General features: G+C 38.8%; 1 protein-coding gene and 1 pseudogene across 1 annotated transcript in view; one reads left to right on the forward strand and one right to left on the reverse strand.

Annotated features, from left to right (window-relative positions):
* IWS1 (interacts with SUPT6H, CTD assembly factor 1) overlaps positions 1 to 15265 on the forward strand; it is a 137139-nt gene that overhangs the window by 87350 nt on the left and 34524 nt on the right. The window lies entirely within an intron of this gene.
* On the reverse strand, positions 6984 to 8005 carry LOC123839165 (large ribosomal subunit protein eL8-like; annotated as a pseudogene).

Here is a 15265-nt window from a genome sequence, read left to right on the forward strand (position 1 = left end):
TCTATTCTGTCCCTCTCTGTCTTTTGATTGGAGTGTTTAGTCCATTTACATTCAAAGTAATCATTGATAGATATATATTGCCATTTTATTACTAGTTTTGTAGCTGTTTCTGAAAATTTTCTCTGATCCTTTTTCTTTCTCTTTTTCATGATTTACTTGTTTCCTTTAGTGATATATTTGGATTTCTTTCTCTTCATTATTTGCATATTTAGTAGTGGTTTTTGATTGTTACCAGTAGGTTTTTATATAACTTCTTCTGCAAATAAGAGTCTAAATTCAGTTGATGGTCATTTAAGTTTGAACCCATTCTGGATAAAGAAGATGTGGTATATATATACAATGGAATATTATGCAGCTATCAAAAGGAATGAGATCTTGCCATTTGCAATGACGTGGATGGAACTGGAGGGTGTTATACTGAGTGAAATAAATCAATCATAGAAAGACATGTATCATATGACCTCAGTGATATGAGGAATTCTTAATCTCAGGAAACAAACTGAGGGTTGCTGGGGTGTGGGGTGGGGTGGGAGGGATGGGGTGACTGGGTGATAAACCCTGGGGAGGTTATGTGCTATGGTGAGTGCTGTGAATTGTGCAAGACTGTTGAATCTCAGATCTGTACCTCTGAAACAAATAATGCAATATATATTAAGAAAAAAAAAAGATAGCAGGAGGGGAAGAATGAAGGGGGGGAAATCAGAGGGGGAGATGAACCATGAGAGATGATGGACTCTGAAAAACAAACTGAGGGTTCTAGAGGGGAGGGGGGTGGGAGGATGGGTTAGCCTGGTGATGGGTATTGAAGAGGGCACGTTCTGCATGGAGCACTGGTTGTTATGCACAAACAATGAATCATGGAACACTATATAAAAAACTAATGATGTAATGTATGGTGATTAACATAACAATAAAAAAATTTCAAAAAAAAAAAGTTTGAACCCATTCTTTACTCCTCCCTAAGTTTTAGCTGTATGGTGTCATGTTTTACATCCTTTTATTTTGTGAGTTCCTTGACTGATTTTTTTTACAGAAATATTCATTTTAACTGCTTTTGTGTTTCCTACCTTCATACTGTCACTTTTGCTCTTTCCTTTCCATTCAGAGAACCCTTTAATATTTCTTGCAAAGCTAGTTGAGTGGTTGTGAACTCCTTTAGTTTTTGTTTTTCTGGTAAACTCTTTATCTCTCCTTCTATTCTGAATGATAGCCTTGCTGGATAGAGTATTCTTGGCTGTAGATTTTTCCCATTCAGCACTTTGAATATATTATGCCATTCCCTTCTGGCTTGGAAAGTTTCTGCTGAAAAATCCCACAATAGCTTTAGAGGGTTTCCCTTGTATGTTACTTTTTAAAAATTTACTTAAAAATTTTTTTTCTTTATCATTATATTTTTCCCATTTAATTACAATATGTCTTGGCATAGATCTGCTTTTGTTGATTTCCTGGGGGGTTCCCTGTGCCTCCTGGATCTAGGATATCTGTTTCCTTCCCCAGATTAGGTAAGTTTTCAGCTTTTATTTCTTGAAATAATTTTTCTGCCCCCCTTTCTCTCCCTTTTTTTCTGGGACTCCCATAATGTGAATGTTATTACATTTGATGGAGTCTATTCTTATATTTGCATAATTTTTTTTCTCTTTTTTGCTCAGCTTGATTACTTTCCATTACTCTGTCTTCTAGGTCATTAATGCGCTCTTCTGGTTCTTCCAGCCTGCTTTTTATTCCATCAAATGTGTTTCTAATCTCATTTGTTGCACTCTTCACCTCTGATTGGTTCTTTTTTAACTCTATGTTAAGGGCCTCACTGATGTCTTCCACTCTTCTCAAGCCTAGTGGATTTCTCTTATGATCATTGCTTTAAGCACTCCATCAGGTATGTTACTTCTATCTGTTTCACTTCAGTCTCTGGCTGTGGCCTTGTCCTCTTCTTGCATTTGGGATAAATTTCTCTGTCTTCTCATTTTATTTAAGTCTCTGTGCATGTTTCTCTGTGTTAGAACAGTCAGCTACATCTTCTGTTCTTGAGGGTAATGGCCTTATGGAGAAGAGGCCCTATTGTGCCCCTGACATGTACTGTTCCCTGTTCCCCAGGCCTGGTGCTTCCAGGAGTGTCTCCAATGTGTGCTGCATGCACTCCACTGTTTTGTCCTGGCTGCTTTATCCTTCAGGCCAGTTGTCAGCAAAGGCTCTCTTTGCCTGTTGTGGGCAGTTTTTTGTCCCTGGCCTGAATGTGGTGCATTTTTAACTAGGTGTGCTCCAGTCTACTTGTGAAATGAGATGTGTCACCACCACCACAAGGACCAAGGCTCCACAAAACTCCAAAATCTGGATCTGTGGTGTGAGCATGGGTTTGGACCAGTCTTCTGGAGGAGGTGGCCCATGGTGCTGGGACTGAGGCAAGCATGACTAGGAAGGGTGGTTCCACCAGAGTGTGGGGCGGGGTGGGGGCGGTCAGGGCTTGATATAAGCAAGTTAGGTAGCGAGTATCAGTGCCGTGCTGGTTCCCACAGGTGGCCCTGTGCTTATGCTGAGGGGTGGGGGTGGGAAATGACACCTACCAGTTCCTTTGTTCCCGGAAGGATCTCTTCATGAACACTGCCTCTCTGGGACATGGTCCAAAATGAGCAAATAAGCTCCCCACTGTGTGTCCCAGGTGCTGTTCAGATTCCTGTTTCCACATTGTATGTCTACAGGCTTTTTGCCCTGCCTTCTCCAAGAGCAGCCTCAGTGCCTCTGGGCTCTTCCTAGGCACCAAGCCCACTGACCTTAAAACTCTAGGTTTAAGGCCTACTGTTGCTAGACTCATGACATTTGGGCCCACTCACATTCCAAGCCAATTTCTATGGGGATTCATTTTCTTTGTGTACTCTCCTGTGTGTTAGTCTCTGTCTTGCTCTTCTCCATAACCACAATCTGTTTCGCTCCCAAACCATGTCCCTGCACTTCCTACCTTCTTCAATGCGACCTCTTCTCTCCATTTATTTGTTTGTTTATAAAGATTTTATTTATTTATTTATTTATTTATTTGAGAGAGAGTGAGGGAGATCATGTGGGGGGGGAGGGGCCAAGGGAGAGGAAGAAGGAGATTCCCCACTGAGCAGGGAGCCCAATGTGGGGCTCAATCGCAGGACCCTGGGATCATGACCTGAGCTGACAGCAGACACTTAATTGACTGAACCACCCAGGCACCCCTCTTCTCTCCCTTTAGTTGTGGAGTTTGTTTTGCCAGTCTTCAGGTTGATTTATGGGGTATTTAGGATGATTTGATAGTTATCTAGCTGTGTTCATGGGACGAGGTGAGTCTTGGGTCCTCCTACTCCATCACCATCTTCCCTCTCTCCTATTAAAATTTTTAAATGTGGCAGTCATTTTATACCCCCTTCAATTAATTTGCTGATTTGCTGCATCTGGAGGCTTCCCAGGACACTGGAGTGTTTTTAAATGGTAGAACCTAATCTCCCTTAGTCTTTGGTATCTGGGAGACAAAGTCCTATCCAGAAAAAGGGCTTAGCTCAAGCAAAGTGCCAGTCTCTTTCATAAAATATTTGACAAGTTTGGAAGCAGCCTGGGGTAGGAAACAGAAGAGCAGAGTTTAAAACTGCCAAGAGGAAGAACAACTTTCTGTGTCTTTAGGGTGGGGACAAAGCAGACCCATCAGGCTCTCAGTCCAAAGCTGAGAGTGTCTTACCATCATTTGAAACAAGATGGGGTCTGAGTCTAACTACAACTAAGGTCAAGCTTCATCCAGCATAGTTTTTTTTTTTTATTATTATTATTGAGATATGATGGATATATAATATTATGTTCAGGTATAGAACATAGTGATTTGACATTTGCATACATTACAAAATTATCTCCAAAGTAAGAGTAGTTACTATCTGTCACCACACAGTTAATACAATATTATTGACTATATTCCCCATGCTGTACATTATATCCCCATTACTTATTCATTTTATAACTGGAAGTTTGTACTTCTTGATCCTCTTCTCCATTGCACGCTTCTACAAATCCCCTTTCCCCCTGGCAGTCACCAATCTGTTCTCTATATTTATGAGTCTGGGTTTTATTTTGTTTGTTTGTTCGTTTTGTAGATCCCACGTATAAGTGAAATCATGCAGTATTTGTCTTTCTCTGACTTATTTCACTTAAAATAATACCTACTAGGTCCATCTGTGTTGTTGCACATAGTAAGATTTCATTCTTTTTTATGGCCAAGTGGTATTCTATTGTGTGTATATGCCACATCATCTTCATTCGTGGACACTTAAGTTGTTTCCATATCTTGGCCATTGTAAATAATGCTGCAGTGAACATAAGGGTGAATATATCTTTTTTAAATTAGTGTTTTCATTTTCTTCAGATAGATACCCAGTAGTGGAATTCCTAGATCATATAGTAATTCTATTTTAATTTGAGGAACCTTATACTGTTTCCCATAGTGACTGCACCTATTTACATTCCCACCAACAATAAACCAGGGTTCCCTTTTCTCCACATTCTCGCCAACACTTGCTATTTCTTGTCTTTTTGATGATAGCCATTCTGACAGGTGTGATACATCTCATTGTGGTTTTTATTGTATTTCCCTGATGATTAGTGATGTTGAACACCTTTTCATATGTCTGTTGGATATCTGTATGTCTTCTTTTGAAAAATTTCTATTCAGATTCTCCACCCACTTTTTAAAAATCAGATTGTTTATTTGGCATTGAGTTATATAAGTTCTTTGTATATTTTGGATATTAATCACTTATCAAATGTATGATTTGCAAATATCTTCTCCCATTCAGTGGGTTGCTTCTTCGTTTTGTTGATAATTTCCTTCACTGTGTGAAAGCTTCTTAGTTCAGTGTAGTTTCATTTGTTTAGTTTTTCTTTTGTTTCCTTTGCCTTTGCAGTAAGATCCAAAAAAAAAAAAAAAAAAAAAATCACTAAGACCAATGCCAAGGAGTTTATTACCTATGTTTTCTTCTAGGAGTTTTATGGTTTCAGGTCTTACATTGAAGTCTTTAATTCATTGATTAAATTTTTGTGCATGGTGTAAGATAGTGGTCCAGGTTCATTCTTTTTTTTTTCTTAATTAAAAAAAAATTTTTTTTAAATAGGCTCCATGCCCAGGGTGGAACCCAATGTGGGGCTTGAACTCAAAACCCTGAGATCAAGACCTGAGTTGAGATCAAAAGTCAGCCACTTAACTGACTGAGCTCCCCAGGTGCCTCAGGTTCATTCTTCTGCAGGTAATTGTCTAGTTTCTCCAAAACCATTTATTGAAAAGACTGTCTTTTCCCTATTATACAATATTCTTGCCTCCCGTGCTGTAGATTAATGGATCATATAGATGTGGATCCATTTTGGCACTCTCCTGTACTATTGATCTGTGTGTCTCTTTTTGTGTTAGTATCATACTGTTTTGACTACTATAGCTTTGTAGTATATCATGAAATCTGAGATTGTGATACCTCCAGCATTGTTCTTCTTTCTCAGGATTGCTTTAGCTATTCAAGGTCTTTTGTGGTTCCATACAATTTTTTAATATTTAAAATATTTTTAAAAAGTTTTTACTTAAGGGGCACATGGGTGGCTCAGTGTGTTGAGGATTGGACTCAATCTCAGTTTAGGTCTTGATCTCAGGGTTGTGAGTTCAAGCCCCACATTGGGCTCTGTGCTGGGCATGTAGCCTACTGAAAAGAAAAGTTTTTACTTAAATTCCAGTTAGTTCACATCAGAGTAATATTAATTTCAGGTGTACAATATAGTGATTCAACATTTTCATACAACACCCAGTGCTCACCACAACAAATGCATTCTTTAATCCCCATCACCTATTTAACCCATCCAACACCCACCTCCCCTCTGGTAACCATCAGTTTGTTCTCTATAGTTAAGAGTCTGCTTCTTTGTCTGCCTCTCTCTCTTTTTCTCCCTCCCATTTGTTTTGTTTCTTAAATTCCACATATAAGTGAAATCATATGGTATCTGTCTTTCTCTGACTTATTTTGTTTAGCATAATAATCTCTATACAAATTTTATAATTATTTGTTGCAGTTCTGTAAAAGATGCTGTTTGTATTGATAAGGATTGCACTGAATCTGTATATTGCTTTGGGTAGTATGGACATTTTAATTATATTAATTCTTCTAATCCATGGCCATGGCATACCTTTCTGTTTGTTCTGGTCATCTTTAATTTCTTTCATCAGTGTCTTATAGTTTTCAGAGTATAGGTCTTTCACCTCTTTGGTTTAATTTATTCTTAGGTATTTTTTTGGTGTAATTTTATTTATTATCTTTTTAAAGAGAATTTTCATTACTTTTATGTACAGAAAATTATTTTATTTTATTTTTATTTTATTTTATTTTATTTTTATTTTATTTTATTATTTTATTTTAATTTTATTTTAATGTTATGTTAGTCACCATATAATACATCACCAGTTTTTGATGCAGTGATCCACGATTCATTGTTTTCATACAACACCCAGTGCTCCATGCAGTACGTGCCCTCCTTAATACCCATCACCGGGCTAACCCATCCCCCCACCCCCTCCCCTCTAAAACCCTCAGTTTGTTTCTCAGAGTCCATAGTCTCTCATGGTTTGTCTCCCCCTCCAATTCCCCCCCTTCATTTTTCCCTTCTTTCTTCTAATGTCCTCCATGCTATTCCTTTTGTTCCACAAAAAAGTAAAACCATATGATAATTGACTTTCTCTGCTTGACTTATTTCACTTAGCATAATCTCCTCCAGTCCCATCCATGTTGATGTAAAAGTTGGGTATTCATCCTTTCTGATGGCTGAGTAATATTCCATTGTGTATATGGACCACATCTTCTTTATCCATTCATCTGTTGAAGGGCATCTCAGCTCTTTCCACAGTTTGGCTATTGCGGACATTGCTGCTATGAACATTGGGGTGCATATGGCCCTTCTTTTCACTACATCTGTGTCTTTGTGGTAAATACAGAAAATTCAACAGCATCCACTCAGTCCAGTTTGGTGGCCAGTTCTTTAGCCTTTGCTTTTTCCAACTTGGCAATGCGAACTACTGACTTCGGACCTAAGACATTGCTTCCCCAATGGCAGTGGATCTCACCATATCTGTCATTGTAATTGGTCTTAATAACTTCCACCAGCTTAGCCAGAGCTCCTTTGTCTTCCAAGTTAGCCTTTGTGAAGGCAACAGTGCTGAAGGTCTTCTTGTGGACCAGAAACCCCAGCCTGGCCTTCCCCTTGATAATGCAGTAAGAAACCCCCATCTTATGACACAGAGCAGGCAGGAAGACAACCAGCTCAATGGGATCCACATCATGTGCAACCACTACCAGCTGAACCTTCTTGTTTTCCACCAAGGTGGTGACAGTATTAACCCTAGCTTGAAGGACAGGTGGCCTCTTAGTGAAGACATCCCTTTGCCAGCAGCTTTCTTCTCAGTCTAGGCCAACAATCTCTGCTTCCTCTCTTGCTTTGTCTCTGGTCTGTATTTGTGGGCCGGCTTAAGCAGTTGAGTAGCCGTTTAGCAGTCTAAGACCTGGGTGAACTGGTTAATCAAAGGAGGCACTTTTTTTTTTAATTCTATTTTTTTAAGATTTTATTTATTTGACAGAGACACAGTGAGAGAGGGAACATAAGCAGGGGGAGTGGGAGGGGGGGAAGCAGGCTTCCCACGGAGCAGGGAGACCAATGCTGGGCTCGATCCCAGGACCCTGGGATCATGACCTGAACCGAAGGCAGACACCCAATGACTGAGCCACCCAGGTACCCCTCGAAGGAGGCACTTTTAGACATTTATAGAAAATAGCCCTTTGCCACTGCAGCCAGATGTAGCAGGGACATTTGACAATGAAGGTGAGGTAACTTTTGGGCTGGATGTCTTGTCCAATGCCAAAATTCTTGGGTCTTTTCTCAAACAGGGGCCTGACAACCTTCTTAGCCTCCTGCTCTTCAGAAAAGCAGGGGCTGGGACCACCTTCTTCCCCTTAGCCTTCTCTCCTTTTGGCATATTGGATGGCTGGAGGAGAGCATGGTGTAATTTTAAATGAGAGTGTTTTCTTAATTTCTCTTTCTGCTACCTCATTATTGGTGTATAGGAATGGAACAGATTTCTGTATATTAATTCTGTGTCCTGCAAATTTACTGAATTCATTTATCAGTTCTCGTAGATTTTTGGTGGAGTCTTTAGGGTTTTCTATATATAGTATCATGTCATCTGTCATCTGCAAATAGTGACAGTTTTACTCCTTCTTTACCAATGTGGATGGATGCCTTTTATTTATTATTATTATTATTATTATTATTCTGATTGCTGCAGCCAAGACTGCTAATACTATGTTGAATAGAAGTGTTGAGTATGGACATCCTTGTCTTGTTCCTTATCATAGATAATAAGGTTTCAGTTATTCACCATTAATTATGTTGTTACTATGGGTTTTCATATATGGCCATTACTATGTTGAGGTATGTTCCCTCTAAACTCACTTTGTTGAGAGTTCTTTTCATGAATATATGTTGTATTTTGTCAAATGTTTCTTCTGAATTTATTGAGGTGATCATACAGTTTTTATCCTTTCTCTTTGTTAATGTGATCTATCACATTGATTGATTTATGAATATTGAACCACTCTTGCAACCTGGAATAAATCCCATTTGATTGTGGTGGATGACTTTTTTAATGTATTGTTAAATTTGGTTTGTTAATATTTTGTTGAGGATTTTTGCATCTATGTTCATCAGAGATATTGGCCTGTAGTTTTCTTTTTTTGTCATGTCTTTGTCTGGTTTTTGGTATTAGGGTAAGGCCAGTCTCATAGAATAAATTTGGACATTTTCCTTCCTCTGCTATTTTTTTGCAATAGTTTAAGAAGAATAGGTCTTAACTCTAAAAGTTGGTAGAATTCATCAGTGAAGACTTCTGTTCCTGGACTTTTTTTTTGTTGGGAGTTTTTTTTTTAAATTACTGATTCAATTTGATTACTAGTAATTAATCTGTTCAAATTTTCTATTTCCTCCTGATTCAGTTTTGGAAGATGGTGTGTTTCTTTTTTTTTTTTTTTAAAGATTTTATTTATTTATTTGAGAGAGAGAATGAGAGACAGAGAGCATGAGAGGAGGAGGGTCAGAGGGAGAAGCAGACTCCCTGCCAAGCAGGGAGCCTGATGCGGGACTCGATCCCGGGACTCCAGGATCATGACCTGAGCCGAAGGCAGTCGCTTAACCAACTGAGCCACCCAGGCGCCCTTGGAAGATGGTGTGTTTCTAGGAATTTATCCTTTTTTCTAGGTTGTCCAATTTGTTGGCATATGTTTTTTCATAATATTCTCTTATAATCTTGTGATTCTGTGGTGTCTGCTATTTCTCCTCCTTCATTTCTGATTTTGAGTTTTTTTCTTGATAAATCTTGCTAAAAGTGGATCAATTTTGTTTATCTTTTCAAAGAACCAGCTCTTGGTTTCATTGTTCTTTTTTATTGTGTTTTTAATTTTTATTTCATTATTTCTGCTCTGATCTTTATTGTTCCCTTCCTTCTGCTAGCTTTGTTTGTTCTCCTTTCCCAACTCCTTTAGGTGTTTATTTGAGATTTTTCTTGTTTTTTAGTTAGTTCTGTAATGCTATAAACTCCCCTCTTAGAACTGCTTTTGCTGGTCCAAGATATTAGACCCTTGTGTTTTTATTTTCATTTGTCTCCATGTATTTGTTGGTTTCCTCTTTGATATCTTAGTTGACACATTCATGATTTAGTAGCATGTTGTTTAGCCTCCATGTTTTTGGGTTCGTTCCAGATTTTTTTGTAACTGATTTCTAGATTCATACAGTTGTGGTTGGAAAAGATGTTTGATATGATTTCAGTCTTCTTAAATGTATTGAGACTTGTTTTGTGGCCTAATGTGATCAGTCCTGGGGAATGCTCCATATGTACATGAAAAGAACATATATTCTATTTGTTTTGGGTGGAATGTTCTGTATATATCTATATATATACAGATATATCTTTTTTTTGTTGGGAGTTTTTTTTTAAATTACTATTTAAAAATTTAAAGTCTATCTAGTGTAATGTGTTATTCAAAACCACTGTTTCCTTGTTGATTTTCTGTCTGAATGATCTATCCATTGATGTAAGTGGGATGTTAAAGTCCCCTACTATTGTTGTATTACTTTTGATTTCTTCCTTTATGTCTGCTAACATTTGCTTTATGTATTAGGTGCTCTTACTTTGGATGTATAGATATTTACAATTGTTATATCCTCTTGTTGGATTGACCCTTTAATCATTATGTAGTGTCCTTCTTTGTCTCTTGCTATAGTCTTTATTTTAAAGTCTATTTTGTCTCATATAAGTATTGCTATCCCAGCCTTTTTTATTTGTATGGTATATATTTTTCTATTCCTTTATTTTCAATCTGTGTTGTGTAGGTCTGAAGTGAGTCTCTTGCAGGCAACATATAGATGACTTTTGTTTTTGTTTTTGTTTCTAGCCATTTAGTGACCCTATGACTTTTGACTTGAGCACTTATTTAGTCCTTTTATAATTAAAGTAATTATCACCATTTTGTTAATTGTTTTCTGGCTGTGTTTGTAGTTCTTCTCTGTTTCTTCTTCTGTTGCTTTCTTCCCTTGTGGCTTGATGGCTTTCTTTAGTGTTATACTTGGATTCCTTTCTTTTTATTTTTTGTGTAATTTTTTTTTAATTTGTGGTTATCATTGGGTCCATATAGAACATTATATGTGTGTAACAGTCTATATTAAGTTGATGGTCCAAGTGGTTTAAGCACACTCTAAAATAACTAAATTTTTACTCCCCCATCAACATTTTATATATATGGTGTCATGTTTTTCATCTTTTTATTTTGTGTATCCCATGACTAATTTTTTGTAGATATAATTGATTTTACTCTTTTTGTGTTTTAACCTCCATACTGGCTTTATAAATGATTAACCTACCACCTTACTGTATGTTTGCTTTTACCTATGAATTTTTTCCTTTCATATTTTTTTTTACTTCTACTCATGGCCTTCTCTTTCCATGTAAAGAATTCCCTTTAACATTTCTTCTTGTAAGGCTGGTTTATTGTTGATGAACTTTAACTTTTGCTTGTCAGGGAAACACTTTATCTCTTCTTCTTCTTTTTTTTTTTTTTTTTTTTGCCCCTACCCTGTTTATCTCTCCTTCTATTCTAAACAATAACCTTGCTAGATAGAGTATTCTTGGTTGTATTTTTTTTTTTCCTGTCAGCACTTTGAATGTATCATTCCACTCCTTTCTGGCCTGCAATATCTGCTGAAAGACCAGCTGATACCAGCTTAGTTCTTGATTGAACCAGAAAGGAGAAACATTTTCTGATAGGAAAAAAAATACAATCTTCAGCTGCTATGATTCCTTTTTAAATAATTATCAGCATTCTATAAAAATTATGAGACAGGAAAAAAGCAAAAATGTAACCAATAATCAAGAAGAAAGGAGCCAATATATGTAGACCCACAAATAGACCCACAATATATTAAAGAAGATAGAGAAAACAGTGGGCCAAATGGGTGAAAAGGTGGAGATTTTCTACAGAGAAATGGAATATGCAAATAAAAATCATGTGGACATTCTAGAACTGAAAACTTTGATATCTGAAATTAATAACTCATTGTACAACTTTCACAGAGATTGGACACAGAAGACAGAATTAGTGAACTTGAAGACAGATCGATAGAAATTCCTCAAATCAGCATACACAGAAAGAAAGAAATGAGGAAAGATGAGATGGCAGACTGTGACTACTCATATGAAGTCCTCTGCACCATTTGATTGTTTAACCACATGCATGATTTTTTAAAACATGTGCAATGCTCTCCTGCCTGATGAGGGGTTCTGTGGGAACTCAGTGCCCACATTGGCCCTTGTGCTCATAACGTAGGGTGGTGGGAGGGGAAAGGACATAGGCTAGAAACCAGGGGACCTGGGCTTCAGGCTTAGCTCTCCCATCAACTTGCTGTGTGATCTGGGTTTGCTTGCCTTCCGAATGAGGGACAACTGATGAGTACTGTGGCCTAGTGGGCTGAAGTAACTAGCCCCCAATGTAGATTCTCTAGAGCCAAGTTAGACTTGTTACTATCCAGTTACTGCAACCCAGCTGTAGCACACATAACTTGTCTTGGGAAAGCTGCTATCACCCTGTCCTACATCTCACTTTATAATAAAAGCAGGACTCTGTGGAGACCACACAACAGTGATGTGTCAGCCTTTAGGACCCTGTGTTGCCATAGCCAGCCCCATTCAGCTCCAGCCTCTGCCAGAACCTAAGGATGCCCTCACCTGTCCTGTTAATTCCTTGCTCTGCTGAGGTATCTCCAGGACTGACATTAAGTAAGAATCCTCACCTGGAGTCAGACAAATTTGGGGGCAGATCTTCATTCTCTCCATACTTACCATGTGCATTTGGAAAGTATTTAACCTCTCTGAGCTTCAGTTTCCTCATCTGGGTAAAGTGGAAGAGCAACAGTGTGCATCTCTTATAATCACTTAGAAGATTAAATCAAACAGTGCATATAAAGGGCCTAGAAAAATCCCTCTTTCTTAGCACAGGTCCAGAACAGAGTCTGACCTGAGAATTTCTGGGAACTAGAAAGATTATGGTGTGTTCCTACTCCCCCGATCTATAATTTAAAATAAAAATAATACTAAAACACAAAATAAGTGCAATAAATTCCATTAAAATTCTGACTTTCCCATGATGACTACATTCTTTTTTCTTAAGATTTTTATTTTTAAATAATCTCTTCATCCAACGTGGGGCTCAAATTTACAACCCCAAGCTCAAGAGTCATATGTTCTACCAACCAAGCCAACTAAATGCCCCCATGATGACTACTTTCAATGCCTTTTTTTCATTCTTGACAGATCCTTTTAAAACTTACTTTTTCAACTGTTTCAGTGACCTAAGCATCTGCTTATTTGTCCCCTAAGACAGGACTGCAGCCCTCTGGGTGGGAACAGATGAGGAACCACCTACCATGGGGAAATACCCTGAACAGAGAGGGCAGGCACTGTCACCTGCTTGCCCTTCCATATCCATTCCTGACCAAGCCCCATGGAGTCCCCAGAAGGGCTACAGCCAGGACCAGGCCTAGCCCAGCACCTGCCAGTGGAGCCTGCCAAGGGGCAAGGCTGACGTTGGCTAATGACTGACCTATTCCAAATATTGACAGAGCCCAAGTCCTGCCATTGCCCAACCGTACATAATTTCCACCTGCAAATTGGCTCCATGTCACAGGGGACAGAACAGGGACTTTGAGGCCTACCACAGATTCCACCCAACTCCCCCATTAGGGACAACTTAGGGAGTCCCTCTGAGCCTCTTTCCTCCTCATCAATATGAGGAGAGTCAGCAGTTACCCCCCCCCCGCCCCAGTTGCTGTGAGACAACTGTCATCACAAGGTTAACTAAGTGAGGGTGATCAATACAGCTACTCTCATCCCTGCCCTCAGCCTGCAGCCTCCCCTGAGACAGCTGGGGTTGGCAAGCCATCTCTTCCCTGGGGCCCATCTCCTTGCTTAGCCTCTCCTAGCCTCCCTCGGGATTTGGTCCACCTATTCCTGAACCTGTGCCCACCAGCTCACCAGCCCCACCATCCTGCCACCTCCCCCCATCTCTCCCTGGTCCTCTTGGCCTCAGTTTAGCTAGCAGTTTCCTATCTGTCCTTCCACCCCTGCTCTGCCTCCTGGTTAAGCTGGGTGGAGGACTCCTCAGGAAGCAGAAACCCCAACCCCTCAGCCCAGCGACCCCAGAGCAGGATTCTCTGCTCATGGCTGGCTTCCACTGGAGAACTGCACTCCCACTTTCATAGATGACTCAGCCTGTGCAGATCTTCCATCTCTGAAGAAGTTTTAGTTGCTGTGACCCTCATTCCTAGACTTTGCACAGAGTAAGGACAGAAGGGGAAGGAAGAGTCACTGATACCTCCAGGCACCCTGCAGATTTTTATTTTGTTTTATCCTAACAACCACTAGGGATATAGTGGATATAAACCCAAGTTCTTAGATGAGGATATGAAGGTTCAGGGTCAGGCAGCAAGCCTTAGGCACCAACTGGGAGATCTATGGCACTACATATAAAATGATCTGGGCAGCTGCTGCTGGTTTTTTTGTTGTTGTTCATTTTGAAGTATGAATTTGTTTAAGATGGGAACTGCCTGTTCTTTAAAAGTTTGGTAGAATTCACAGACACAAAACAACATGTGTCTGGGGTTTGGAAGGGAAGAAGGGATGGCTTTCAGCACCACTTCAATTTTCTTCTTGTGTTTTCAAGAATGTATCTATTTCATTTATGTTTTCGAGTTTATTAGGTTCTAGCAAAACAGTTCCTAATTCCCTCTCCTTTCTATTTTATTTTTTTTATTGAGATATAATTGACATTTAACATTATATTAGTTTCAGGTGTACAAAATAATGATTTACTATTTGTATATATTTTAAAATGATCACCACAATAAGTCTAGTTAACATCCATCACCATATATAGTTACAAACTATAGGAGAACATTCAAGATCTACTTTCTAAAAGTGAGGAGAACATTCAAGATCTACTTTCTAAAAGTACAATTACAATACAATATTATTAACTGTAGTCACCATGTTGCACTTACATCCTCAAGACTTATTTATTTTATAGCTGGAAGTTTGTGCCTTTTGACCCCCTTCACCCATTTTTCCCACCCCCAAATCTCCTCCTCTGGCCACCACCAGTCTGTATCTATGAATTTAGTTGGTTAGTTGGTTGTTTAATTAGTTAGTTAGTTAGGTTGCATATATAAGTGAGAAACTATAGTATTTGTCTTTCTTTGTCTGACTCATGTCACTTAGCATAGTAACCTCAGGGTCCATTCATTGTTGCACAAATGGCAAGATTTCCTTTTTAAAGCTGAATAATATTCCATTTTGTGTGAGTGAGTGAGTGTGTGTGTGTGTGTGTGTGTGTGTATCACATCTTTATCCATTCATCCATCGAGGTACAATGTGGTTGCTTTTAGGTCTTGGCTATTATAAATAATGCTGCAAAAAACATGGAGGTACAGATATCTTTTCAAGTTAGTGTTTTCTTTCCTTCAGATAAATACCCAGAAGTGGAATTACTGGATCATATGGTATTTCTTTTTTTTTTTTTAAGATTTTATTTATTTATTTGAGACAGAGAGAATGAGAGACAGAGAGCATGAGAGGGAGGAGGGTCAGAGGGAGAAGCAAACTCCCCGCTGAGCAGGGAGCCCGATGCAGGACTCGATCCCG

Source organism: Mirounga angustirostris, unplaced genomic scaffold (assembly GCF_029215605.1).
Source record: "Mirounga angustirostris isolate CCGP_5_RB_7025 unplaced genomic scaffold, mMirAng1.0.hap1 SCAF_3, whole genome shotgun sequence".
NCBI lineage: Eukaryota > Metazoa > Chordata > Mammalia > Carnivora > Phocidae > Mirounga > Mirounga angustirostris.